Source organism: Anticarsia gemmatalis, chromosome 24, assembly GCF_050436995.1.
Source record: "Anticarsia gemmatalis isolate Benzon Research Colony breed Stoneville strain chromosome 24, ilAntGemm2 primary, whole genome shotgun sequence".
NCBI lineage: Eukaryota > Metazoa > Arthropoda > Insecta > Lepidoptera > Erebidae > Anticarsia > Anticarsia gemmatalis.
In genome coordinates, this window is record NC_134768.1 from 3,011,283 (window position 1) to 3,038,894 (window position 27,612).

The window sequence follows — 27,612 nt, forward strand, 5'->3', positions numbered from 1 at the left end:
GATTAGTGCATTGATACCAAAATAAATAACATTGCGTTGTAATAAACAAACATTGTTACTGCTGGATATCAAACATTAGGATTAAATAATTTATTAAATCCGAAAGTCTATGTCTGTATTTACAAATAAATACGACATTTGACTGGTTGCCACTTAGTTTAAATATTACTTCACCATTTTTTTTTCTTCGTATCTTAATTATTAACGCATAAAATGTAGGGGTATTATGCTACTCTACCTAAATAAAGTCGTGACCTTTTGCAAATTAGACGGAACTATGATAAAAATTAAGCCAAGATAATTATTACTAAGGCGATAAGTCGTTAAAATAGTTGCATTATCACTATTGATAGTAATTAATCACATCGTTATTATTGTTTAAGTTTGGCAACGTTCGACACGAGATTATAAAACAAGTCGTCATTTTGAAATATTGAATAAAATTATAATTAATCGTGTGGCCTCTCTCAATGTTCATGGTACTACATTGACATCGGGAGAGAGCGATCTATCGGTTGGCTGCCAGTGCGTTCTTGGTCTCGGTTGGTCTGTGACGCGCCATTTCAATACCGCGTTCCATTTTCGAACTTCTGTCAAAATCGCGCGGCATTTTCGTAATACTTTTTTTATTTGATATTTTATTTTAAATTTGAATATCAGTGTTTTTAGTTTGTTGTTCGATTTCCCGTGGATTTCTTTTTAATTTTTTTGTGTGAGTGTGTTGCATACGAAAGTAAAAGGAGGTGAAACGTTTGTTAATTTTTTGGTGAGTTGTGTTTGCGTTCTCATTTTTATATAATATTTTATGAATACTTAAATCGATACTTTATATTTTAATCGAGATGTTATGATCTTATTCAGATTGTTTGACATTTTTGTTATTTTAAGTTAAGATTTTAAGCATTGTTAAGATATTAATTAAGACAAAATTAATATAAGTAACAACATTGTTAATGTACTCAATTTAGAAAACAAAACCAAAAAAATCAAGAGATAAAGTCAATATAATTTATCAAAGTAACAATATTTACGAAACGAAACAAAAAAACAATTGAAAGGAAATCTGTCACAAACATTCTACAATCGGAACTAAATTGAACAAAAGAAAAAAATACACACAAATTCTAACTCTTAGGTGCAGCGCAGACGGCACACTTTTTGTGTGCGATCGAGTCTGCAGAATATCATGATAGACATTTAAAAAGAAAAATGTGGGATGAAGTGTGCTGTATTGTTTATTCCGCTCCTGTTTGGACATGTATGAGTCTAAAGAAAAAACAAAATACGGTAAGTTTAAGTTTTTAATAGACTTTACCACATTAGTACACAGACTCGATCGCACAAAAAGTGTGCCGTCTGCGCTGCACCTTAAAAAAACAAACAGTTTTTTAAATAATTCAGGCTGAATCACTTTCGTTATTGCCTTAATACATTAATTTATGAAGAAACATTGTATTGTCACCGACCGTCAATTTGAAATTCCGAAGAAAATGAAAATTTGATGAAACTGTATTTTTATTTTTCTTGTTCGTTATGGAAGTCCTGCTACTAGACTAAGATCTTTTCTGACCCATATAGATTCCCGAAATTCCATTGGCTTTGAATACTGGCTAGTATTTAATATAGAGTTAAGTACATTCTTGACTCTATCCAATCCTAATTGAGTTTTCTGCTTCCTCTACCTTGTCTTACTACTAAGCAAGGATAATGTAAGTTTCAATGTTCGCTTGAAATCTAATAATCCACGTCTAGAGATACATAAAAATTGTAGAGAAGAAATTGTATCTGTTTCACTTATAAGTAGGTACTTTATTTAATAATCTGGTGAGCGACTCTGAAAAAGCGATTTTTTAGTCTAATGTTCACGATCAGTTCATCACCTCTACATTACCTAAATTAAAGTTTCTTAGCCACGTCAATCTATATGTACGAGTGTCTGTTTGTCTGTCTATTCCCATTTTCATGCGGTTTTTGCCAACGGATAGAACACTTCCTTAGGAAGATTTAAGTACATGATTTGTTGAGCCTTCAAAAACCTTTCTAAAGCTAAACAACTTAAAAATACTTAATATTTAAGTAAAACTACAAGTTAAACTAATTCAATCAATAACTAATTAACAAAGACGAAACATTCAAGATCGTAATTAAATTATTCCGCAAGCATCATGTCCGCATGCAAGATGTTCTATGCAAAGTAATTCAGCATGCATTTACTGTCATGGATGGTTTCATTCATTACATCTACGTCAGTTGAAATCTGAGCCAACACATTATACAGTTAGACGCAAAAATATTAGGTCGGGGAAAAAGTCTTTTCGTCTTAAATATCAATGCGCGCGTACAAAATCTATACTAATCTATACTAATACTATAAAGCTGAAGAGTTTGTTTGTTTCATTGTTTGTTTGTTTGTTTGTTTGAACGCGCTAATCTCGGGAACTACTGGTCCGATTTGAAAAATTATTTCCGTGTTAGATAGCCCATTTATCGAGGAAGGCTATAGGCTATATAACATCACGCTACGGTCATAAGGAGCGGAGTAGCAACGAAAAATGTTACAAAAACGGGGAAAATATTGACCCATTCTCTTAGGCGACGCAAGCGAAGTTGCGCGGGTCAGCAGGCTAGTTTGTAATAAAATCCTACTTACCTTACGAGCTCACTGAAAGAAACCTAATGAACCGTGTACTTATTTGTGATTCTTGAAGCCAAAGAGATTTTATTACAAGTTCATACATGTATACTATAATGAGAAAAGACTTTTTCCCCGACCTAATATGTACACTGTCATGTTTTCAGCATGATTTTGATTATCCGTTGTAAGTAATTTTAGCGCAGCCACTCTATAGCCGCTTAGTGGAACTTCGGAGGGCATGTAAAAAGTCGTTCACAGTATTGTTAATTCGCCACAAAGGCCTTCGGACGGCTTGAACAACTTGGACCTTAGTTTGACCAAAGACACAGACATGGTATTTCAGGTACCATTGTAGTTTTGATAAGAGCTTTTTTTAGAGAGTATTTTTCTAAAATAGCAGTGATAGCCGAGTGGTTTAAGTTGGCACCTCCCACGCAAGTGGTCGCAGGTTCGAATCCGAGGCAACACACCAATGACTTTTCGAATTTATGTGTGTATTAGAAATAATTATCACTTGCTCTAACGGTGAAGAAAAACATCGTGAGGAAACCTTGCATGCCTAAAATTTGTTTAATACATTTATTGAGGGCATGCAAAGTCCCCAACCCGCACTTGGCCAGCGTGGTGGACTCAAGGCCTAACCCCTCCCCCTCGTTTGGGAGGAGACCCTTGCCCTGCAGTGGGACAGACATGGGTTATTAAAAAAAAAAAAAAAAAAAAAAATTCTAAAGTCACAAATTCATAATACTTATCTCAATAAATATGAAACGTCGCTCGTTTTAAAAAAATCACAAGGTATAATATAATATTTTAGGTAACTGTACCTAAAATACTACGTTTATTTCGCATTGTTCTAAGTAAACATGGAAACTAAAATACATTCCATAGTTTATGGCAATTTTCCACATAAAATTTAGTTTTATTGCTATTTATTGTGTACTAGCTGACCCGCGCAGCTTCGCTTGCGTCACATAAGAGAGAATGGGTCAAATTTTTCCCAGTTTTTGTAACATTTTTCACTGGTTCTCTGCTCCTACTGGTCGTAGCGTGATGATATATAGCCTATAACCTTTCTCGATAAATGAGCTATCTAACACTGAAAGAATTTTTCAAATCGGACCAGTAGTTTCTGAGATTAGCGCGTTCAAACAAACAAACAAACAAACAATCAAACAAACAAACAAACTCTTCAGCTTTATAATATTAGTATAGATTTCAAAGATACGTTATGCGTATTTTATTAGTTTTGATTGCGAAGAATATTTAAAAAATATATTCAAAAGGGTAGGTACATAATGTCCCACGACATACTAAAAACTAAAATAATCTAGCGACATATCCAGCGTAGAAAGGCAATGTCGCGTAACAACACCCGGCATCGCTCTATTTAAAAAGTTTTTTTTTTTTTTATTTAGCCTGTTTCTATGTCCCACTGCTGAGCAAAGGCCTCTCCCCTGAGTTTCCAGCCCCCTCGGTCGATGTAATGAGTAAAGTTGTAAAAATATTTTACAAAAATCCTTTGCAATTTTCACGCAAAAAACTTCCTCTTAAATCACTCTATGAATTAAAAAAATCACATCAAAATCAGTTAGATAGTTTTAAAGATCTAGGCATACAAATCAACAGACAGCTGAAAGCAACTACATTTTATACTATGTAGTGATGAAATTATGAAATCTAAAATGCCGGTTTCGATACACTAATAGGTTTAGTATGTATGAATCATTGTTGTATCAAAGATGTATGTAGATGGTATCACGTATGTAATCCGTACATGAACGTGTGTGGTTAAAGATCAGCAATATTACTGTAATCGCATACTGATAGATTTAGCTTTACTATAGCTTAGAACATCTTAGTATTACTTACATTTAAAAAGAAATGCGATTAAATTTATAAAACACTAGCTGATCTGCATAACTTCGCTTGCGTAACATAGGAGAGAATGGGTCAAAATTTTCCCCATTTTTGTAACATTTTTTACTGGTACTCTGCTCCTATTGGCTGTAACGTGATGATATATAGGTACTTGATAAATGGTCTATCTAACACTTTAGCGCGTTCAAACAAACAAACAAACTCTTCAGCTTTATAATATTAGAATAGTCTTTTTTTACAAATATCTTTTGCTTCGCTCACATCTGTACATCTTGTTATTCAGAATAAACATTAATGAAACTTATTATATAAAAAATCATGCCTACGCTGAATTTTTAGAAACCAATAACCCTTTTAAAAGAAAGAAGAAATTTCTATTGTATGCTGTATGTATGAAGCAAAGGAAGTTTGTAAGGATCGTACCAAATGGCGCCGCGTTCTCTGATCTCCTACCCCTATGGGGAAAAGGCTTGATTTTATGTATATACATATGTATGTTACTATGTTCTAAGGCAGTGGTTCTCTACCAGTGGTCCGCGGACCACCGGTGATCCGTGGAAGTCAAAATGAAGCCGCGAATGATTTTAAAACGTAAAATTTTCAGGATTATTATTACACTTTATTTTTAAGATATGTACTTACATAGTGGTCTCTGCCAACAAGAAAAATATAAAAGTGGTCCCGGACTAAGAAAAGGTTGGGAAACCCTGTTCTAAGGTAAAGATTGTATTCTAGGGTCAATAACATAATTATAAAACTTCACAAAGTTAACTTCTAACACAGAATTATTCATAGTATCAGCTATTACATGTCCATGTCGAATCGTCTGATTGTCTTGTTTCGCTATTATCTACGATTGAACGCCACTGAGGCTATGGTGCCTCCGATAACTACGTTATTTATTGCGAAATCCGTCACGCATTTTATCTGCTTATTAAAATTTGAGAATATTTATTAGCTACCTATAAAACTATCGAGCTTGTAAGAGCATAAATTAAAATAAAACTTTGAATATTATTTTTGTTAAGGGTACGGTAATTAACAAATATTAGGTCGGGGAAATAGTATTTTCGCATTATAGTATATGTATGAACTTGTATTTTTTTTTCTCTACACAAAAACGCTCGATATTTGGCTACCTCACGAGCTCACTGAAAGAAACCTAATGAACCGTGTGCTACTCATTTGTGATTCTTGAAGCCAAAGAGATTTTATTACAAGTTCATATTCCCTGAGAACCCCGATCCCCGAGGCCTCCGTCCCGTTCGGAAAGATAAAAATAAATCGGGGTCCTCCAATGGAGATGGACTACGTCTAAACTGGCCTAAGTTTAGTCTAGTTTGAAGATATACCCTGTACTTAAATATCTAAAGTTGTTTTCATAAAAATCGTTCGCTGTGTTTCTTGTTTTAACTAAAAATTTATTAAGAACAAATAGTAGTAGGAAAAATGTATTATACAAATAAATAGTTTAGGAATTAAGGAATACAGTGTCTTGTGTCTTACAACACAGGCAGACACACGAGTCTTATGATGGTTTAATTTTATGATTACGGCTGTATAACCCTAAAATTGAACTTTGAATGTCATCACATAATTTATATACTGTAAAAAGTAACAATTAAAACTCCCCCAACTTTCTCGCATTATAATAAAAGCATGAACGACACAAAAATGTCCGAAATGCACATAATATTTCACAAATTACTTTCAGAATAAGTCAAATTACACTTTCTTAGAACTTTCTCGTTATTTCAACTTGGGCTCACATTAAGGTCATCTACATTTTGATATAAATTACTGTTTTGGTCCGAGCAGTAATGTATCAGACTGGATGACTCTGTGGTACGGTCGGGTTAGAGTATGCGACTGTAGCGCAAGAGGTCTCGGATTCGAATCTGAGCAGTAGTGTATAAGACTGGCTGCCTCTGAGACGCGGTTGGTAGTGTATGCGACTGTTGTGCAAGAGGTTTCGGGTTCGAATCCCGAGTCGGGCCTAGAACATCTTTTCTGAGTTTAACTGTTAAGTTTTTTCTCAGAACAGGCCGGTAGGACATTCTAAAACTGATCACAATGTGTCCGGTTTGGCAGAATTTCTGTTGAAAATTGTTTTAATAGTCGAAATATTAGATCACCATTTGGTAACGTGCCTGATAATCAGCTCATTCTTTACAACATAGGACCAACCAACCATATTAGTGACGAAATGTTGGTATTTAAATACCTCTGCTTACACCCTAGTGTGTAACAGGCTTGAAAAACATCCTTTATTTTATATTCTAACATCAATGTTTATCTGTTACGCTTCCACAACAAAATCGCTGAACCTATTTTCATAAAATTTTTAGAGGTGATAGTTGAAGGTCGGGACTCGGGATCAAACACAGACCCGCATTTTTGGATATGTTTTACCTATTAAACCGCGTGGGTCAACTCGTTTCATACAAATATATAAATAAATATCGTATCGTATTGATACAACTATCTAGAATTTAAATGTCAATGTCAGATGTCTAGATTTTAAGTGTTTATATTAATTATTAATACGTACAGGGTTATTGCGAAGGTCGAGGACTATCCAATTTGATAATATGAGGTTATCTTCGTTTGTGGGTAGTAATCTCCGAAATTACTGACACGACAATTTTTTCACTAATTTCTATTATCAATAATCATAAGCCATAGTTTGTGCCCAAAATCTGAATTACAAACTTTTTATTTTGTGTCTGCTTAGATTTTCAAGAAGTTTTCGTCTGATATGAATAGTAGTGTGTATAGTTTTCTTTTTCTAAAATTAGGTACTATATTGAATCTTATTCTGGCTTTACATAGTACAAATTAATAATCAATTAATAACTGTGATGCACACGACCGTCATACAAATAAGGTACTTTGTGATTTAAGATAAGCTAATGATTCGGGACATTATGACGATAGATTTTATTTGTTATTTTTATTATTTATAAGTTATATAGTTATAAGCCGACTAAAATTAAAGTTGAATTTCATATCATAGTTTATTTAGAGCTAGATTTTTGAAAAACAGTGTGCCTTTTTTTCCGGGTCAACTAGATACGTCCAATAAAATCCTTTGCCTTTGCTGAATGTCATAGAAATTCGTTTATTAGTTTTGCCGTAAATGCTTAATAAACAGACAGACAAACAATCGTATTTATATTTATTGGTATGTGAGATGATGTTTATAACAATAAAGTGGGAATGTTACACATACCGAAGCAAATAACAAAATATTTTCTAAATATCTTTATATTTCTCTATCACAATAAGAAAACTCATCAACAATAGCCAAGTAAGTCATAACATAATTCTTACAAGATCAGCAGCTATTGCAAAATGTTTCCGATATTATCACTAATTGTTGGCATTGTTCATTGTGCATCTTGTAAACAAGACTTATGAAATCACGCAAGGAACAAAAGATCTGATTGTTTTGTAGACTGCTCGCTCATCAGTTATATTGGTGATAAACAATTGAGGTAATCTTAGGTGCTGAAGACGGAGATAATCCTGTAGCTCGATTCTCTACTACTATCGACTACGACCGGCTAGCTATCGAGAAAATTTGCACGTAAATCGGATCAGCGCCTCTAGCGGGCGTTGCCGGAACTATTTTGGCAGCACATTTTAAATGTCAAACTCTCGATAATCGACAGTTTCTGCTAGAGATTTGCGTTACTATTTTTTTGTATATGTTAGCTATATTGAGGTAATCTTAGACCCCCTACACATTAACTGTTAACCGCGGAAGCGGTAAGCTGCGCGGATAATAGCCACCTTTACACACACACACACTCTATCGCGCATGAACAATAATCTGAATAAAGGATTCCGACTTTTCATCCTCATTCTAAAACAAAGAAGTTAAAATTAGTAGTCGGTTCTCAAAACGCTGGGGTTTATCGCATTTCACGCAGAATATTTGTGTATCCTATAAAACAAAACAAATAGAAAATTTGGGTATAGTTGTATTATATTTGCAATAAGTACAAACTTCTCTAGATTTTGTCACAGTAAACTCGAGTAAAAAAAAAACGCAAACAAATCGAATAATAATCAACTTGTACGTAAAAGTTTCGCAAAAGCCAGAAAATTACATTACAGTACAATGTAAACAACTTTTGTAACAATCAATTCTGTTGAAACAGACTTACTTATATTGCAAATAAAACCTCTAATTATTTACAAGTAATACTTGTTACTTTCTCAATTATAAATCAATATTTTACGGTCAAGAATAAGAAAAAAATTAGACCCTAAATTCAAGGATTTCCAAAAAAATTAAGCACTCTTTTTAATAGGTAAAGTGATTAAAGAGAAGGTTTTATAATGTATAATAATATACTTAATATATTAGAGAACCACTGATAATTTCAAGATTTATTATGCGAAGTCGTAAATAAACACATTTTTTGCGTTATATTGCAATTACGCTGGCTGAACTCTACGAGATCAAAATCAATAATCTACCAACGGATTAGAATTTTATAGGTGGTTGAAAGTAAAATTTTATTCTTTCTTAGTTTTACGCGAGCTAAGCAACGCAGGTCCACTAGTTATAAAGTTGGGCATCCGAAGGGATTTCTCCCACCGAAAAAAAAAAAAAAAAAAAGGTCCACTAGTTATTTCATACTTTTTAAACTTTAACCATAGAATACGGGAATGAACGCAAACAAGGACTTTATGCCAAACGTCTCAGCGCAGGTTACATTGGCCGTTGCATCTTGATTAATACAATAAGAGTCCCTTACCCAATCATAAGACAATTATTGTTTTTTTATTCTCCTTTATATCAACTGTTCAACAAACTGGCAAGTAAAGCCTATGAACTTGACTAATTCACTCCTCAACATTCATACATATTTACGTACAGTTAATATTCTGTTCGTGTTGTATCTCACATCACATCTGTTTCGTAAAGGAAGTCTGTTCTTTATGTGACTCACGATGTAAAGACCTAAATGTCTTGGTTTTAATGTAAACGATTTTGGGTTAGTTTTAATACTAAGTCCTTTACTTTGTTGTCCCACTGCTAGAATGATTGTTTTTGTTGTTTTGCTAGAGAATTAGAGTTTAGAATGTTTTTTTTAGTTGTGAGGGAATGAGTCATAATTGGAACCAGGTTTTCTTTTTATGATGAGTTTGTAAGTGGCAGACAATAGTAATCTCTTTAAGCTGAGCTAAATTGCTATCTTTGCTAGGTGTGTATAGTACATCGATGAGGGCAAATGCCTTAAAGTGTTAAAAGCAGTATTTCTTAAGATTTTTTTTCTTTTTCGCTCATTCATATGGACTATCATTTTCTTCAGGATGGAAAACCCTCACTTAGCACAAAAAAAATGAAAAAAGCTTTATATTTTCTTCGCCTATAGTATAACAGCCAAACGCAGAAACGCGAAGAATATTTTTCAGTTACTCTAAACCACTGAAACCGTTGTCCTATCTTTGGGCAATAAAGACTGAGTCCCTTAATGCTACATTGTTATTTCAGGGAAAACCCTATAATGGAATAAACCAGTAGCAAATCTCCATAAGTCGAAGAAGTCTCGTTGAAAATGTATTAGTATTCATGGCACATTAAGCTTACGGATTTAGTTTATACAGACATGGTAAATAGGCGTTAAAATGAGTAATAGGTTCAGCATTGTTGCGCATACGCACTTTGTGTGAAGATTTTAATACACACTTGATAACTTCTTAGACTGCATTTTGTCAGCTATTTTCTCTAGTATACTTATATTTACTTTAGGATTGGAGTACATTAGTAAATGCTTTATTTACCTAATAATGTAAGGAAATGTATGTATATGTTCGATTGCTTCTTCCAAACTTCTTATTAAACAATTGGTATGACTATGTTATCTTAACCTTCTAGCGATTAGACGTAAGGTGTGCTGTTTGCTTCGGACACAATTGCCATTCGTTTAAATGAGAGCTGAATTTACTTGGGCCTATCCGAATCACGGAAATGTAACTGGTATTTTAAATAATCACCCACTTGAAAGTTACCTGTTCTCTAAGAGGCACAGTGTGTAGCTAAGGTCTATCTCACGGAAAGCTGTTTTAGACAGACTAAGTGTCTGTCGAAAACAGCTTTCCGTGTAGATATACTCGTAGACTTTAGCAACATACCTACAGAACCTAGGTTTTGTAACCGTTTAAATGAGTGGTTCTTATAGAAATGATCTTACCACTAACTCAATATGACGCCTGTCACGTACGTATCAAAATCCATTGTTTGTCAATGTGTCTTGCATACAAAGTTTGCGATTATGCTCCCGGATATTTTTGGCATCTTGGGATTTCCTATTGTAACAACATGGTGGATTATATGCTAAATTCCAACATGGAGTCGCTATAAAATCTATTATTGGAACTGTTGAGCCCAAGCCTTTGTATGTATGTATGTGTGGAAATTTTTCAATATTCTTGCAGAATCTATCGCTTTAAAATTTGAAGAACTAGAGCCAAATACACAACAAATGAATAATTGCCTAAAGTTTAGGGAGATGTCTTTCGCCATTAACGATGATAACTCCAAATAATCGGGCCTATTTGTACAGGGCGCGTCACTAAAAACTCCAGGCTATTATAAAAAATATTCAAATTCAATTAGAAAATATCAATAGCATTTTACCCGGGCGGGGAATCGAACGTGACACCTCGTGATCAGCTTCAATATACGAATGGCCAGACTACAAAAGCAGTCAAGTTTGTCATCAAATATGTTTCGTAATACAAAACTTTTTGCCCTTCAAGAAAAAGTGCAGAATTACAAAATATTCTTTAGCAAGTAATAATGACTGTTTTTCGCAATATTACGCCATGATTTCACATTTCTCTTGTAAACTTGATTTGATAACTAGATAGGGCTTAATGAATGAAATAACAGGTTATATTCTTTATGGCTAGATTGTTAGCTCTTGAAATGTACAAGGTCAATAGATTTATTTGATTGGGTGAAAAATATATGCCTAATAACTAACATAGGCACTTTAGAAATTGAATATTAATTCCTAAAAACTTATGGCCTTTTGATAGTTCGAATTTAAGTGTAAGAAATTAGTCCTTCAATAACCCGATTTAGTCATTAGTAGACAACGAAATCAAGGACAAAGTGACACATTTTCAACTTAAAATTATAAAGCAAGGTTTTTTTAAATATTTGGTTACGTCTAGTAATGCTCAGTATTTAGTTTTAATTGACGAGACTAACATTTTATATGACCAAAAGTTGTATGTCTATCTATTCGTGTCTTCATAAACTGCTTCCTCAGGTAAATTTGAATAATACGAGTTTTATAATGCCTCTGTCTTGTACCAGACTTAACCAGACCCCTATACAAACATGCTTAATAAAACACCTATACAAGCATGCCACTCCTTCTCATAGGTGTAGGCAGAGACCAGAGAACGCCACTTAGTACGATCCTTACAAACTTCCCTTGCTTCATTCACATTTAAACATCTTTCACCGCCATACCTTTGTCATCTGCAATAAAACGTATACAGGTCAATAATAATGAGCGTTTACAAACGTTTCATAAAGCATTAGATATTGATATGTAAGCGGTCACCCATCGGAACCTTGACCGTACGCACGTCTGCTCGTCGCGGGCGATATTGTAATTGTACCATGGGAATTGACGCTCACGGCTTTCGTATTAACATATTTTACATACAATACATAGTAATCGAACTAAAAAACTGTGAAAACGCATTCCATATTTTTAACTTTTACATAAGACTGACAATAGGAGTTCAAAAAGTTTGTATTTCATGCCCCTTTTGCTCAAATTTTCGTATATAAAAAACGTTCGATAAAAATAATGAGCCTTACAAACTTTGCATAAGAAAATCCTACCTATCTATACCTATGCACATGCGTACTGTTAAGTTCAACAACACACTTACGTATTCAATAGAAATGTCATCAAAGTACACATTATACGGTAGCTAGTGAAATTAACCTTGCTCCGTCTATGCGGCTCACGTACACACGCGCAACTCGCCCTTGGGCTTAACTGCGGGTGTGCGGGTTCGGTTCTTGTGCAAAAAACTTTATGGCGGATGGATGTTGGCCAAGAGATTGGTGCAAGATGTTATTTGCTATCATTATGGTGAGGGAAACGTTGAACTGCACGTGTTTGGAAACTGGGACGTTGTTTCTGTGATCTATAAATAATGGTGTGATTTGTAAGTTTGTTTACTTCTATTCTGACTTGCGTGAGGAAAGATTTTCCGGGATGAATATGCTGTGTTAATCCAGGTAATAAACTATCTTTGTAGCTTATTTTATGAAAAAAATCGATGTAGATTTTACGTGAAAGATTTGTTAATATGTCTATAAACTCTAATCACTTTAATATGAGTAGTTTCATGTGATTTATTGGTAATTGAATTTAATTGGAAAAAAGAAATGTAAAAAAATCCGCATTGTTGGTCTGCGGTTCAAGTTGGATTTAAAAAAGTAAGTCAAAGAAACTACTATACTGGCTAAGCTCGTCTTTCTTTACAAAAATTCTTTCAACATGAATAAAACATCACGCGTTGAAGCTTTACAAACATACAAACAAGACGTATACTAAGCGTAACACCCGAAACGAAATAATTTGCCAAAAACATTGGCATTTTTAGGAATAAAATATTAAGCACCATATTAATAAATACTTATATAGAATCACGCTTTTTTCCCCGAGAAGGTAGGCAGAGACAAAAGAACGTCACGTGGTACAATCCTGACAAACTTCCCTTGCCTCATTCACATCCATACATCTTGTCATACAGGACCGCCGGTTACGAGTACTACGCACCTGACCTTTACGCTATAGTGACATATTATCTTTACTTTTCGTATAAAAATGTGAATTAATTTGACATTGAATTTCTACTTGTAATATTATTATATTACGTGTATTTAGTAACAAAATAATTATGTCATTAGTATGTTATATTGATTTTCTAAATAACATGGATTTAACAAAGAACGTGTGAATTCGTTTTTCCTTATTCACAGTCAATATAAAGATTTACAATTACTGTTTAAATCTTTAGATGCTAATTATTTTACATCATAGCCATATTCCTTGGAAATATTGAACGTGATATTAATTAGCAAAGAGCCCTTTGTTTAACTATAATTCCCATTTTACAAAGGTGTTTTTAAATAATTTCAAATGTTATTTCTTACTGCCCCCGTAGCGAAGTAGTTAAGGCCGCCACACACCGCTACGATTGCGTCGGGAGGGCATGAGTTCGATTCCCACACTGAACAATTATTTGTGCGATCCACAAATAGAACAGTGGTTTCGGGTCTGTTTGTTCATTGTGTCCGATGTTTGTAAGTTTGTAAAAGTCACCGCGACACAAGAGCATTTCTTAACCCGGGTCTTCTAGAATAAAGATGTTGTGGAAAATTTCATAATTTTTTGACTAACTTGGGAATTTAATTGCTCTACCTCTTTTATTCCATCCTTGAATAAATCAATATAATAAATAAATATTATTATTATGATACATGGTTTTACTGAAGTGTTAATTTTAACGACCTAGATTTTAAAAACCATATGCGAGCTTTATGAGTCACTTTTCTTATTTGTTCGCCCTAAAAAGATATGCACACACATACTCAAACATCACCGTCCTTTGATGAAAAAAACCGTTAAGAGAAAACCTGAGAGTTATTTTGAAAGGCCCCTAAAGGAAGCTGAGTCATGGAATCAGAGTAAAACTTTAAGAAAGGCACTTTAAGCTGCACTCAGTATTGGGGCATTAGCAGGTTTAATAAATATTGTGTAATAAAATATATTTTTCTTCAGTTAACACATTCTCCTACGACTTTTATATTAAACTGCACGTATGGCGCAGTGGTTAACGTGGTCAGCTCGTCGCCAAACCGTAGCGCCTGTGGCAAGCCTGTGGCGGGCTCGAATTCCACCCGGAACAAATAATTGTGTGATGAGCACGATTAATTGTTGTGAGCCTGGTTGCAAATGCATCTAAATAAGTATGTGGTTAAAAGTATATAAGTATGTTTATATAATATCAACTGGTTAATATAGTACAAACTCTGCTTAGTTTGAAATAATTGAAATTATTACCGTGTGTGACTGGTCCCAAAACATTTATTTCATTTGCACTTGTAAATCACTTTAAAACAGTAGACTATCCTCATTATACCGCAGGTTCATTTAATACACGAACTACATCGCAATTATTTGGACACTCGGAAGCGCCACCACTTCCTCAAACTAAAATCGATTCAATATAATTTGATTGTTTTTATTATTCGTATCACGAAGACCGATTGTCAAAACCTTATTTATTGCCGATATTTCAGTACCTTACTTCCTTGAGTTGCAGTCATGTGATAATATAATTCGAGATGTAAAAAAAATAATGGTGGTGCCATAATATCAAAGCAAAAGGTTTCAAATAAGCTTTTCTATGTTTTTTACTTTAAAAACTAATACGCACTGGTCAGCCTGCCACCAAAACAAGTGTAACCTGTGCCGAAATGTCAAGTATCAAAGTAAAATGCTTTTCAAAAAAATATTTTCTTGTAGAAATACAGAAGCGCAATTTTCGACCGCCAAAGATCACGGGCTATCTATAAGCCAGTTATGTTATCAGTTACTTAGTTTTAGATTAAAAAAAAAATAAAGTTTTGTAAAAAGTTTTATAACAAACTAGTTTAAAGAAGAGTTAGAATGTAGTCCATCGTAGATATATGATTCAACCTGCTTTCTAAAGAGGAAATCATCTAAGACGTCGCACGGAAACGGGAAACCTTCGCTAATGTACAGATAATGTTATTTTCTTACACCTTGGATAAGCACTCATTAGTCGACCGGCGTGGGCAGTGTACGATGTATCATCATGAGGTTCGATTTCAGGTTCAGACAAAATGTTAGTAGGTATTTCTGCGGCAAAATCTCAAGAGCAGTCCATAGTCTGGTAACTGTTGATTAATAATAATGGCCCTTCTTGTGTTATTGTTTAATTGATGTAGTTTAATACATTTCTTTAGTCCCCAGTCCCCAACCCGCACATGGCCTGCGTGGTGGACTAATCTTATTCAATAAAATATAATATTCAAATAGCAACCGTACAGACAATGTCAGTGTCTATGCCGATACTCAACAAACTATATAAGCCGCCCATCCAGTTCTAGTCCTTGGGTATAGTGTTTACCCACGTGAGTAGGGTATTTATGTTCTTTACTTAGATGCAAGGTAACTGCATAAACGAATGGTAAATATTTGTACAATCAATCCCGGATCGCTGTCAAGGTAGAGTGCTACTATAATTATATTATGTAGCTAACTGTTTGCGGCTCACTTTTTGCTTGAGAACTTAAGGTATGTTTGGTACACTATTGGCGAAAGCATTCCGTCATTTTTACTTCGATTGTTTTGTTCTGCAAGTAATTCAAAGTTCGTTTTTTCCCCTATGATACTTTAAGTGGGTTTAGTGTAAATAAGTTTTATGATAAAGATTTAGAGTTTCTTTAAACATAATCAGATGGTTCAATGCTATTATACATAGGTACTAGCTGACTCTAGCAAACAGCAAACAGTTTGCCACAAATTATCTGCTCACTTGAACGTGACTTCACTTACCATGAAGGATTGTTTGAACATGTGCTGTACATTTGCACAAGTCATAGAGACACAAGGATAATTACACTTAGAATAATAAAACAATATATTGTTTGAGCAAAGTCAATGTTTTATGGATAGTGTATAAAATAAATGTCTTCTATGTGGGACCTAACTATATTCTGAGACATGACTTCCTTGAACACTATTTTCTTCCTTTTTCTAAAAGGCTATAAGCTATATAACATCACCGTTAGACTAATAGTATCTTTTACATTTTCACGATGCATGTTTATTACATATTAGAATATGGGATTTGACGCGAACACGCATTTTACCTTAGAATGACTGACGTTTCGACGCAAGTTGGACTCGCCGTGGCCACTGGCTGGCTGTCAGTCAGACCAATAAATAGTAAAGCAGCAATAGAAATATAGTGAACACGATAAAATGACTTACCTCCAGTTTCTAAGGTTCATTTAGCGGTAGTTTATCTTATTAATAGCGTTTTTTATATGAGTTTAAACGCTATTGAATAGATAAACTACCGGTAAATGTACTCAGAAACCGGGGGTTAGTCTCTACTCGATGCATAAAGAAGTAATGTATTAATTCTCAATTCTTATCCAATTTAAGATGCAGTACAAAACTTCCATACATTGTTTATAATAAGGCAAGCGATTCCATTGTTCAAATGAACAATCGCAGCTAATTGTTTAATCTGTGTCATATATTTGCATAAATAATTGGCCCTTTATTTATGACTGTCGCATGTCATAGTAGGAAAATATACCTACAATGTTAGCCAAGAATTCTAATGTGAGGGATAACAAAGGAAACGTATATCTTTACATATCCGTTATAACGCGTATGTTATTATTCTTTTCGGCATACAAAAACTACTTTAAGTTCTAAAGAAAATTTAAAACCTAACGTAAGTGTATTGGAAAATGTAGGAAACGGAGCATCATTCTTTAGCGTCATTTTCTACAGACGGAAGTGTCGAGTATCAAAAGTTTGACATTTAAAATGTACTGCAAATATAGTACCTTTGGCGCTCGCTCGAAATTTTGAAACGAAATCTGTCGAGAGCTGGTCGGTCGATAGCCAATAGTAGTAGGGAATCACCCCTTCGTACTTATTACAAGATTAAAGTAAATGTGTTATTTAGTGTAATCAGGCGATGCAGCTGAAGACAGGACGATACATGAAATTACATGCCAGAAAACTCTATTTTTTCACAGGTAAAAGGAACCGAGTAGATAATAATAAAGTAATTAATTTCAATGACAATATGAAAATCGTTGTAGATTTTCCTCAAAGCACTACAGTATCATCACTTGACGCAAACACTTCATTTCTTCACAAAAAGACACTGAAAAAATTACACTTAACAGCTTATAACGTTTAGTGTTATTGCACACTGTCGATCAACATCCATACTTAATATTATAAATGCGAAAGTAACTCTGTCTGTCTGTTTCTCAATCACGCATAAACTACTTAACCAATTTGCATGAAATTCGGTATGGAGATATTTTGATACCCGAGAAAGGACATAGGCTACTTTTTACCCGGGAAAATGATGCATTCCCGTGAGAAGATTTAGATGGCGGACGAAGTCACGGGTAAAAGCTAGTAGACTGAGATTTTAGTTTTCTGAAGACAAAGTTATGCTCAATTTTTTGTGAATGGGTCTACAAAATGGGACCCTATTACAAGTGATCCTATTACCAAACGTAGCCAAATCGATGTAACAAAATCCTTACAGTAAGCGTTAACTCCGTACAGAGAAAAAGTAATTTTGATAAACCACCTTTAGCAGAGCAAGTTAGGTAGCCACGTTACGGCTAGGCTAGATATAAGCTATGAAAATAAATGCCTGTGTGACTATCGCTAGTACATCTCACTGAATCTTGGGTAAGGCAAAGTACGATTTATTGGTCTTTTCTAATGTAAAACATTTTTTAACGTGCCATCTCTCAACTTGACGCATTTGAAAAATATTGGTCGAATCTTGCCGCCGATAGGGGGATTTAAAAGGAAAGGGGGAAGTCGTTTGTCCAAAACACACTTTGGGGACAGACTCACATACACTTTGAGGGACACTTAACACGGCTATGGAAAAAAAATAACGTTCCCAGTAGGCTTGAACTATTATTACATGGTGCTAACATTTTTAATGGCGATTTGTGTTTGTATTTTATATACCTCCACCTTCAAGAATAACAGGCGTATTATGTATGTATGATACTGAAAATATCTGTTGTTTCAGGCGATTGTCGACAGTGAGTAATCACTCTAATCACATTTGTCACATCATCAAGTTAGTTTTTATTGCAGTTTTTGCGTTAACACGTCAATTACAGTAAGATGTTTGTCAATAGCACTAATTGTTTAAGTGATATGACATTTTAAACGGTTGTTATAAGGAAAATGTGTTCACAACACGTGTTTGAGACAGTGATGTATTTGAATAGAGGAAAACTGTCGAGAAAATTATTTATTACTTTGATAAATCTTTCATGATAAAGTGGTAGAAACTATTGCTTCCGTAAGATTAATAAAATCTAATTAACTATGAAATTTCTATGGTTTTATTTTACGACTGCCTTAATACCGTGGTATGACGTTCACTACCATAGGTATCATTCATTTTTAAAACACACAATATATTCAGATATAAATTAAGAACTTGAAAAGACAACTGGCCACACATATGTCAAAAAATTCCTTATCTGACCCAACACACTGACAACCTAAATATAGTTCAAAGCAATGCGATTAGCGTACCTAAAAATACGCATATTTAAATAAAAACAAACTATGTTTCATTCATTTATTTATTTCTTTTCTAGACTTAATCTTACTTAAAAAAACGGTTGCAATATACAAGTCCGCTCACGGAACTAAAAACCTCACATTATGTAAAATACTCCAAATTTTATGTGCTACATAATCTCGTCATCTCGCGTATCTCAGCAGCTAAGATCGCAGCATCACATGCGCATGCGCGCGCGCAATTATTACGACGTATCGCCGGAATTCCGCGCAGTGAAAGTGTACGAGATAATCGCATGTGCAGATTGTGACGTTCGTTCAGATTTGATTATGAAAAACTGTTATAATATTAATCGAAATTATGTTTATATATTTTATTACTAGCTTTTGGCCGCGACTTGGTACGCGTGGTTTGTGCCCTTGGACAGAATTTTTATACAAACTTTCATTCTCTATTTTATCCCCTTGGGAGTAAAATTGACCAAAATCCTTTCTTAGCAGATACCTACCTCATAACATCTACCTGCATGCCAAATTTCAGCCTGATATAGATGACTTTCAATCAAGCAGTTCTTGGTTAAAAGTGGTTGTAAGTGTATATTATTAAAATCTCTGGATGTAGTTTTGAGATATTTGTAATATTCTTTAAGATATTTATTTGTGTTAAATGAGGCTATTTTTAATAAACCATTTATTTTTGTTACAGGAACGCTTTAACATCGAAACCCAGACCATAACATTTCTGAGGGATTTGTAAGTATATCTTATAATTATCACTTTTTATCAATCTAAGAATCATTCTTCACTAAAAACTAGCAATAACGTTTTCAACTGAAAAACGCTTTACATAATTACATTAGTCATCTTAAGGAAAATCTACAATACCTAAACTAAAATTTTCTTTGACAAAAACTAGTAAACACTTTGGTTTTTCAGCACTTAACTACCATAAAAACTTAATAATAGATCATAGTAGATAATGTAGGTATTATACTTAAAGATGTAATTTACAAAAAGCATTTATAATAGAGCTTTTCTTTATAGTGCTCAGTACGTTCGTGTAGTAATTCGTGAAAACTTCTTCGTTTACTCCGAGTAAAAAAGATCTTTAGATCGTTTTGTTACTAATCAATTTAAAATTATAACTTTATCGATTTCTTAAGCTTCAGAATCATGTAAGTGCCAATTCATATCATGCAGAAAAAAAATCTATAACAGTTCGTGTAATAATTCTAAACAGTTCGTGTATTAATTTCAAAGAGCGTCGTTCGTGTATTAATTCTCTACCTTTTCTCCGCGTTGTGTTAAAGTGTTGCATTCAATGACGTAACGTAATACGTAAGAGCTGCGGAGGTCGGCCTTCGACCGGTCCGCGAAGGGAACAGTGGGTCAGGTAATGAGGCTAGTGGTCTGATTTAGAGCTTCTACACATTAGACGTTTAATAATATGCGTTATTGTATGAAATAACGTCAGAAATTTGTGTGTCATAGGTACTATGTTTCGATATATTTTCAACCAGCTCTTATTCATGAAGGACTCAGTCTTAAAAATATCTCTAATTAAGTAAAGATCTCTACCCAACATTCGGACTGATATGTGAATTTTATTAGTTTTAGCGTATAAGGTTACATTTTTCTTATGAAATAAAACCTTTTAGCCGAAAAGAAAGATGTTGTATATTTTTACGTTTTAAAATCTCCTGTACCTATTCAAAATGTAAAGGGTAGACTGAGACTAAATTTTTTTCGGTTTAAAAAGCACTAGAGTTCTCTTCTGAACACTTTTCCTTAAACCTAACCATTTTTGCTTAAGCCTTAAACTTTTTCCACAATAGGTGAAAAATCAACAAATGTGTACGTAATTATTGTAAACTTACGTTCGACTCTTTTCTGATTTCATTGCTCTACTGTTTTAAACGCCTAACGTGCAGTAGCTCTTAGTAATATTAGCATTTTATTGACATTTCTTAAGTTTACGGTCGCGGAGACAGCCGGTATGAGTGTGAGCTTATGGTCAGATTATATAAGGTTTAGTTAATTGATGTCGTAGTCAACTACTGTTTACTGGTTTTAAGCAACTGCAGATTGTATAGAACCACAGTAAAGGCTTGTTTGCAAGGGTCGAGGCTGGTGGTGGAATAACTTCAGTGACCCGCAGGCCTACGACGGTGATGTTTAATATAACTTCTTTTTCTTTTAAAATGCCCTTAGATAAATCGTGCATGCCAAGGCTCTCTACTAAAATTTCGGACTATAGTTTGTACACTGGGTAAAGGTAAAACTAAATAGTGTTTAAAAGTGGTATTCTTGGCGTGGAATCGTGTTCATCGAAAGTTTCATTACTATAACAGGTATCAGAAGAAATATTTCTATTAATTTAATACTTAGAAAATAGACAAGAATATAAATTTCATAATTGTTTCACGACGGCGAGGCAGGCCGAGGAAACGTTGGCGTGACCATTTGGACACCTACCTGGAAGGGTGGCAAGAGATGGCTGAGGATAGAGACCGGTGGACGAGTTTGGGGGAGACATTTGCCCAACAATGGGACAGTATAGGTTAAAAAAAAAATTGTTTCGTGTCTGTTTGTACTTTTTAGTCGTAATTTCACGACAGACAATTTATAAGGCATTTTATAGAGTTTTAAAAAAAGTATAATTGTGACATCCCCAGGAGGTTATAACCAAAACTATCTAACACTAGCTGATGTTCTCAAATAAGTTTCAAAATGGTCGTGCTATTGCTAAATAAAATAAAAAGTCCTCAGAACAGCTATTAATAACGAGTCCAAAAATAACCAGATTTACACAAAACGGATAAACTTAGAATGTTGTTTTCAAAATTTGAATTCCTTGAAAACCTGTTGTTTTTTGCTCATCAATAACCATGGACCGTACAATATCAAAAATTATAACATGAGAAGGAGAAACTAAATTTTTGTATTGCCATTTCTTTCTATCATTTATAACTGTTTCATGTCACTAGATTCTCTTCGCGATATCGTTTGCGTGGAAAGATTACTAGATTTACTAGTGATATTATACATATTATTATACAAGCTGTGTGTTAGATTTAACAAAAATATTCAGTAGTTTTCTTGTTAAAGAGTAACAGACAAAATACAGACATTAATCCAAACAAACTCCTGCATGTAAGTAATTTTCGTAGAATAGTGCGGCCTCTTCTACATAACTAGCTGACCCGCGCAATTTCGTTTGCGTCACAAAGGAGAGAATGGGTCATAATTTTTACTAGTACTCTGCTCCTTTTGGTCGTAGCGTGATGATATATAGCCTATAGCCTTCCTTGATAAATGGGCTATCTAATACTGTAAGAATTTTTCAAATCGGACCAGTAGTTTCTAAGGTTAGCGCGTTCAAACAAACAAACAATCAAACAAACAAACTCTTCAGCTTTATAATATTAGTATAGATACGCTAGCTGACCCGCGCAACTTCACTTGCATCACATAAGACAGAATGTGTCATAATTTTCCCCATTTTTGTAACATTTTACTGGTACTCTGCTCCTATTAGTCGTAGCGTGATGATGTAATATAACTTATAGCCTTCTTCGATAAATGGACTATTCAAAGCAAAAATACTTTTTTTGAATTCGAAACAATAATTCCTGAGATTAATGCATTCAAACAAACAAACTCTTCGGCTTTATATTACATACATAATATACATATATATTTAATAGTCATCATATATACATAAAATTACGCCTTATTCCTATTAGGATAAGCAGAGACCAGATAACTTCACTTAGTACGATCCTTACAAACTTCCTTTGCATCATTCACATCCATACATTTTGTCATACAGCTTTAGGTATATAATTAGTATACATAATACGAAAGACCTAAAAATAATATAATATACAAAAACTCGTTTAAATTTAGTCTGTTGCCTTGTAGACGAGGACGAAATATATTAGTATCTATTAATTTTTGTTATGATCGCCTCGATGACCTAGACTACTAGCTAGCCTGTTTGTCAAGACCTATCCAATCTATTTCCTTGTACATACCTACATATCTATACTAATATTATAATATTATCTATACTTAATATTATAAAGCTGAAGAGTTTGTTTGTTTGTTTGAACGCGCTAATCTCGGGAACTACTGGTCCGATTTGACAAATTCTTTCAGTGTTAGATAGCCCATTTATCGAGGAAGGCTATAGGCTATATATCATCACGCTACGACCAATAGGAGCAGAGTACCAGTGAAAAATGTTACAAAAACTGGAAAAGCTATGATTCTCTTATGTGACGCAAACGAAGTTGCGCGGTTCAGCTAGTTATACATATAGTTACTTTCGAGAACTATAATAAATCAATATTTTTGGGAAACTCACACACGGTCTTCTTATTATCGTATGGTTAGTGGTCAACCTAGTGTCAAAGTTGTTCAAGCCACCCGAAGGCCTTTAACGTGGCATAACGACTTTTATCTTTATTGATAACAACCGGGACCGACGTTTACGTGCCTTACGAAGCACGGCGACGCCCAGCTCAAATACCACTATGCGGTCACCCATCTATGGAATGACCGCGCCAAGGTTTTCTTAACTCACAGATCGTTTTACCGACCGGTGAGAGAAGACTTACAATGACTTGCCCTATGACGCAGGTGGTAATGTATGAGACTGCGGTGGTCTTGGGTTCGAATCCCGAGTTGCGCAAAATAAATATTCCATAGTTTTTCTGTCAAGAAACGCTTAGTAAAATAGCCCGGAGTTAGGAAGCTCAGGTTATAGACCTCCGTGCCTCGGAGAGCACGTAGAGCAGTCGGGCATTCGTTTGTTTTTTCCGGGCATCGCTCAAGGGCCGTTAAAGTTATTAAAATGGACGAGTAGTGTAAGTTATAGCGGTTTATTTGTAGTGATTTGAAGTAATTACGTACTTAATTACTATTCTTAAAGTTCTACAAAAACTTCATCTTAATTATGTTCTCGAAGGATTTCGTTGTTATGTAATATTAATTACCAAACAGGATAAACAAGGTGGACCGAATAATTTAATACTCAAAAATATTTTGATTAACATCTACCAAACACCAAAAAACTATATTAATTGATGTTATTTTTGAGTTCCTGATCAGACCACAGAGTTAATCTATTAGGTATTTTAATAGGTCTTATTTAGAAGAAAAATATTTTTTAATTCGATTCGTAAATGCTAATCAAAGGAGATCGGCAGATTTCGTACAGCTTAAAGTTTGTGTTGTTTCGTAACAGAATTTGTACCACTTATTAAGGGGACTAAGTCACTTATTTTTATTTGGGAGTATTATTTTTAGAAGTCCGGATTAATTAGAAAGTATTTGTTTATTTTAATAATAATTTTTGGTCCATGGCTTATATTTGTTGACAACTAAAGAAAAAGAAAATCTCATGAGACGTCACTTTTCGTCTGACGTCTACGCATCCGCCAATTTGCTGTTGTTTTGAATTATGGTTTTGACAGCATCTGAGCAATTTAGCGAACTATCGGGGCTTCTAAAAATGGACATAACTTTTACCTCCCAACTTTTAAAAATATAAGAATTTTAAAATAAGCTTGTCTATCATATTAGCTACCAATTAAAACAAAAAGTAAACCTAAACATGACATTTTATAAGCTGTACGAATTCTTCATATAAACCTGCCGTTCGCCTTTACTTTAGTAGACGCAGACAGAATTATTGGTTAGATTAAAATGAAAATTAACGGGTCTCTGCATACTCCTATGGGAAGAAGGCGTGATCTTATGTATGTTTGTACTGACTAAGACAATATAAGTAATACCCTCCAAAAATAAAATCCGACATGAACCACTATCACTATATTGCCATTCAAAATGTAGCTTTAATCAAATAAATAAATAAATATTTTTGGACAACTCACACACGGTCATCTGATTCCAAACTAAACAGAGCTTGTACTATGGTAACCATAAAACTGATAAACATACTTATATACTTCTAAATACATACTTATATAGATAAATTAACATCCAGGCTCAGAACAAATACATGTGCTCATCACACAAATATTTGTCCCGGGTGGGATTCGAACCCGCCACATGCGGCGCTACGGCTATTTATTATATTAAACCGGCTATTAAACCACTGCACCAAATGTGCAGTTTAAACTGTAGTATTTATTAATTTGGCAGGAAAAACATAACAGTTGAGTAATAAGTTATTCTATTCTAGAATTTGTTAAAATTGCGAACATTTGAAAATATAAAACCCGTTTTTTAACCTTTGATATCGAAACTCAAAAATATAATTAACTAATCGTTATGGATATTATTTTAATTAAACATAGTTTTCTTATATCATCAAGTTATATTTTGGTATACTCGTAAACATAGAAAAAAACTATTATACATATTTTTTCAAAAAGTAATTTGGGTTCCAACGGACCAATATTTTTTTCTTCCAAATTTGGCCACACATTTTAAATTAATGTAAAGTTTAAAATAATGGACTCTTCTATAAGTATTTAGCCACGCCAAGCTTTTGTCAAAACATAGAATTAAGGGAAAACTAACTCGTTTTAAGTTTCTTCTAAGACAAACATTGAGAAAGTTGTAAAATAGGTACATTTTATAATCAATTTAATTCTTAAGGGCATGCAAATTCCCCTACCCGCGCTTGGCCAGCGTGGTGGACTCAAGGCCTAACCCCTTGTTCGGAAGAAAAGCCTTGCCTACTAGTGTGACAGTAAAATAAATAAACTAAAAAAATCTATTTAGATGTACCAAAAATAGTATTGATCCTTTTTCGACTCAAATAATAAAGTCACAGTCTCTTACATCAGCCAACAGCGTATTTCCACAGTTTACAAACCTTCAAGTACTATTTCAAGTAACCCTGTGTTTCTCACGATGTTTTCCTAAAACATCATTGTGATAAATGCTGATGTACTTTAATATAATCTGTGAATTACCGTTTTTGGGGGTCAGTCACATAGTTTTTTTTGAAATATGCAAATTGCATAACGGTAGCAGTAATAAAACACGTGTGTAGAATCTCTTATGTATCTACATCTGCGATTGAAATAAAATCACGTTTTGTTTCATATGTTCTTTATTAAAATAGAAATATAAGATACACACTTTTAATGGAAAGAAATGGGCATCTTTAGGGTCGCTAAACTACACACTATTTCTAAAGCTACAATTTTATTCCTAGCGATATTTAGTACCAAGAACCGGAAAACTGAACTCGTCACTAGCTTTTTATGCGAACTTTTTACCTATTTCTACAAAATTAACCCCTAATTTTCCTTATGTATTATTATTTTACGGTATAAATATTTTTAATGACTTCTGGAACATGCCTTTCTGTATTCTTACATAACAAGATAAACAAACGATCTAACAGATCTATTACAATAATAGATCAATAGTGTCACGCAATAGGAAAAATCCCATAAAATAAAACTTCTGTGAAGCGATTGCGTGAGAAATATCAATGATGGACAATGTCTTTTACGTCGCATGTGAAACGTAATATTTATAACATATTTTACTGTGTGTTATATAAGTGCTTGTGAATCTGTACTGTTAATGACTGTGACTGCGGTGTAGAGTTTGTAAGTAGGATTCTCGGGTTGAGCAAAACATTTTTTTTAGTCCATTACTGTCCCACTGCTGGGCAAAGAACTCCTGCCAAAAGAGGGAGGGGTTATGCCTTGAGTCCACCACGCTGGCCAAGTGCGGGTTTGCTTTGCAAGCCCTCAAGTTAAGCGAATCTTTTCTATGCCACTAAATTAAATGTAAATTTCTTATGAATGTTTTTTTCGCATTTTTTGTAATTAGTTACTTTGTAGTAATTCTTTATCTTTAATTTCGTCTTATAATCGATAAATATTCCTAATTAACACAATTACATAACCTCATAATCGTCACGCAAAATTGCAAACGATTATCACGGACAGAAAAACTAAGTGTACATGTATCGCGTGATGACTAAGTACCTATTAGTAATTACTAAACACTAGACACTAACTACTAATAGGAATCAATAACTACTAATTTTAGGGATTGACGTCAAAACCTAACTGGTTTAGTTCCCTTCACTTAGTTAAATGTTTTTAAATTATATGTTATAGTTGTTAAATAGATATTATTCTTTTGGTATGTATTTTTGAGGTCGATTTGCTAATTGTGACTGGAAAATACATACAGACTTACTAATTATTTTTTTATACCCTTAGGCAGAGGTGTAAGAAATACACTCACGTTTTGCCATTGATGACATTAGTTCCATGCAATAGGCAAGCCTATTCCCATGTTCACCAAAATAAAATTGCTTTCAAATCCTTTATAAATATTATATTTTTTGGATAGTATTATTTAAGAACATGCTGTATACAGTACTAGAACTTTATTTTCTTCACAAATATAAATAGATACATTAAAATGTCGTAAAAAGAGAAAAGATATACAATAAAATGTTATTAAATAATAAAACGAATGCATATAGTTATAACAATAAATAGAAATTACCTGTTATAATCGTATGCGCATAAATATAAACATTCACAATTTCGCGTCAAAAAAGAAATGTTTATAAAATAGAGAAAGTTCGTTTGAAATTAGAAATGCAAACGAATTATCACTTATTATTTCATTAAATTATGAAAGTTGTGAATTGAAATTACTTATGAAAGAGAAAAAATACAGTCGAATTGA

The 27,612-nt window shown here is 33.8% G+C and overlaps 1 protein-coding gene across 1 annotated transcript in view; it reads left to right on the top strand.

Annotated features, from left to right (window-relative positions):
* The first annotated feature begins 504 nt into the window (after positions 1-504).
* Positions 505-27,612, top strand: part of LOC142983688 (ABC transporter G family member 23-like) — a 69,585-nt gene continuing 42,477 nt past the window's right edge. The window contains exons 1-2 of the mRNA XM_076130679.1: positions 505-766; positions 19,619-19,665. The gene's annotated coding sequence lies outside the window, so the exon portion shown is untranslated. The remainder of the gene's footprint in view (positions 767-19,618; positions 19,666-27,612) is intronic.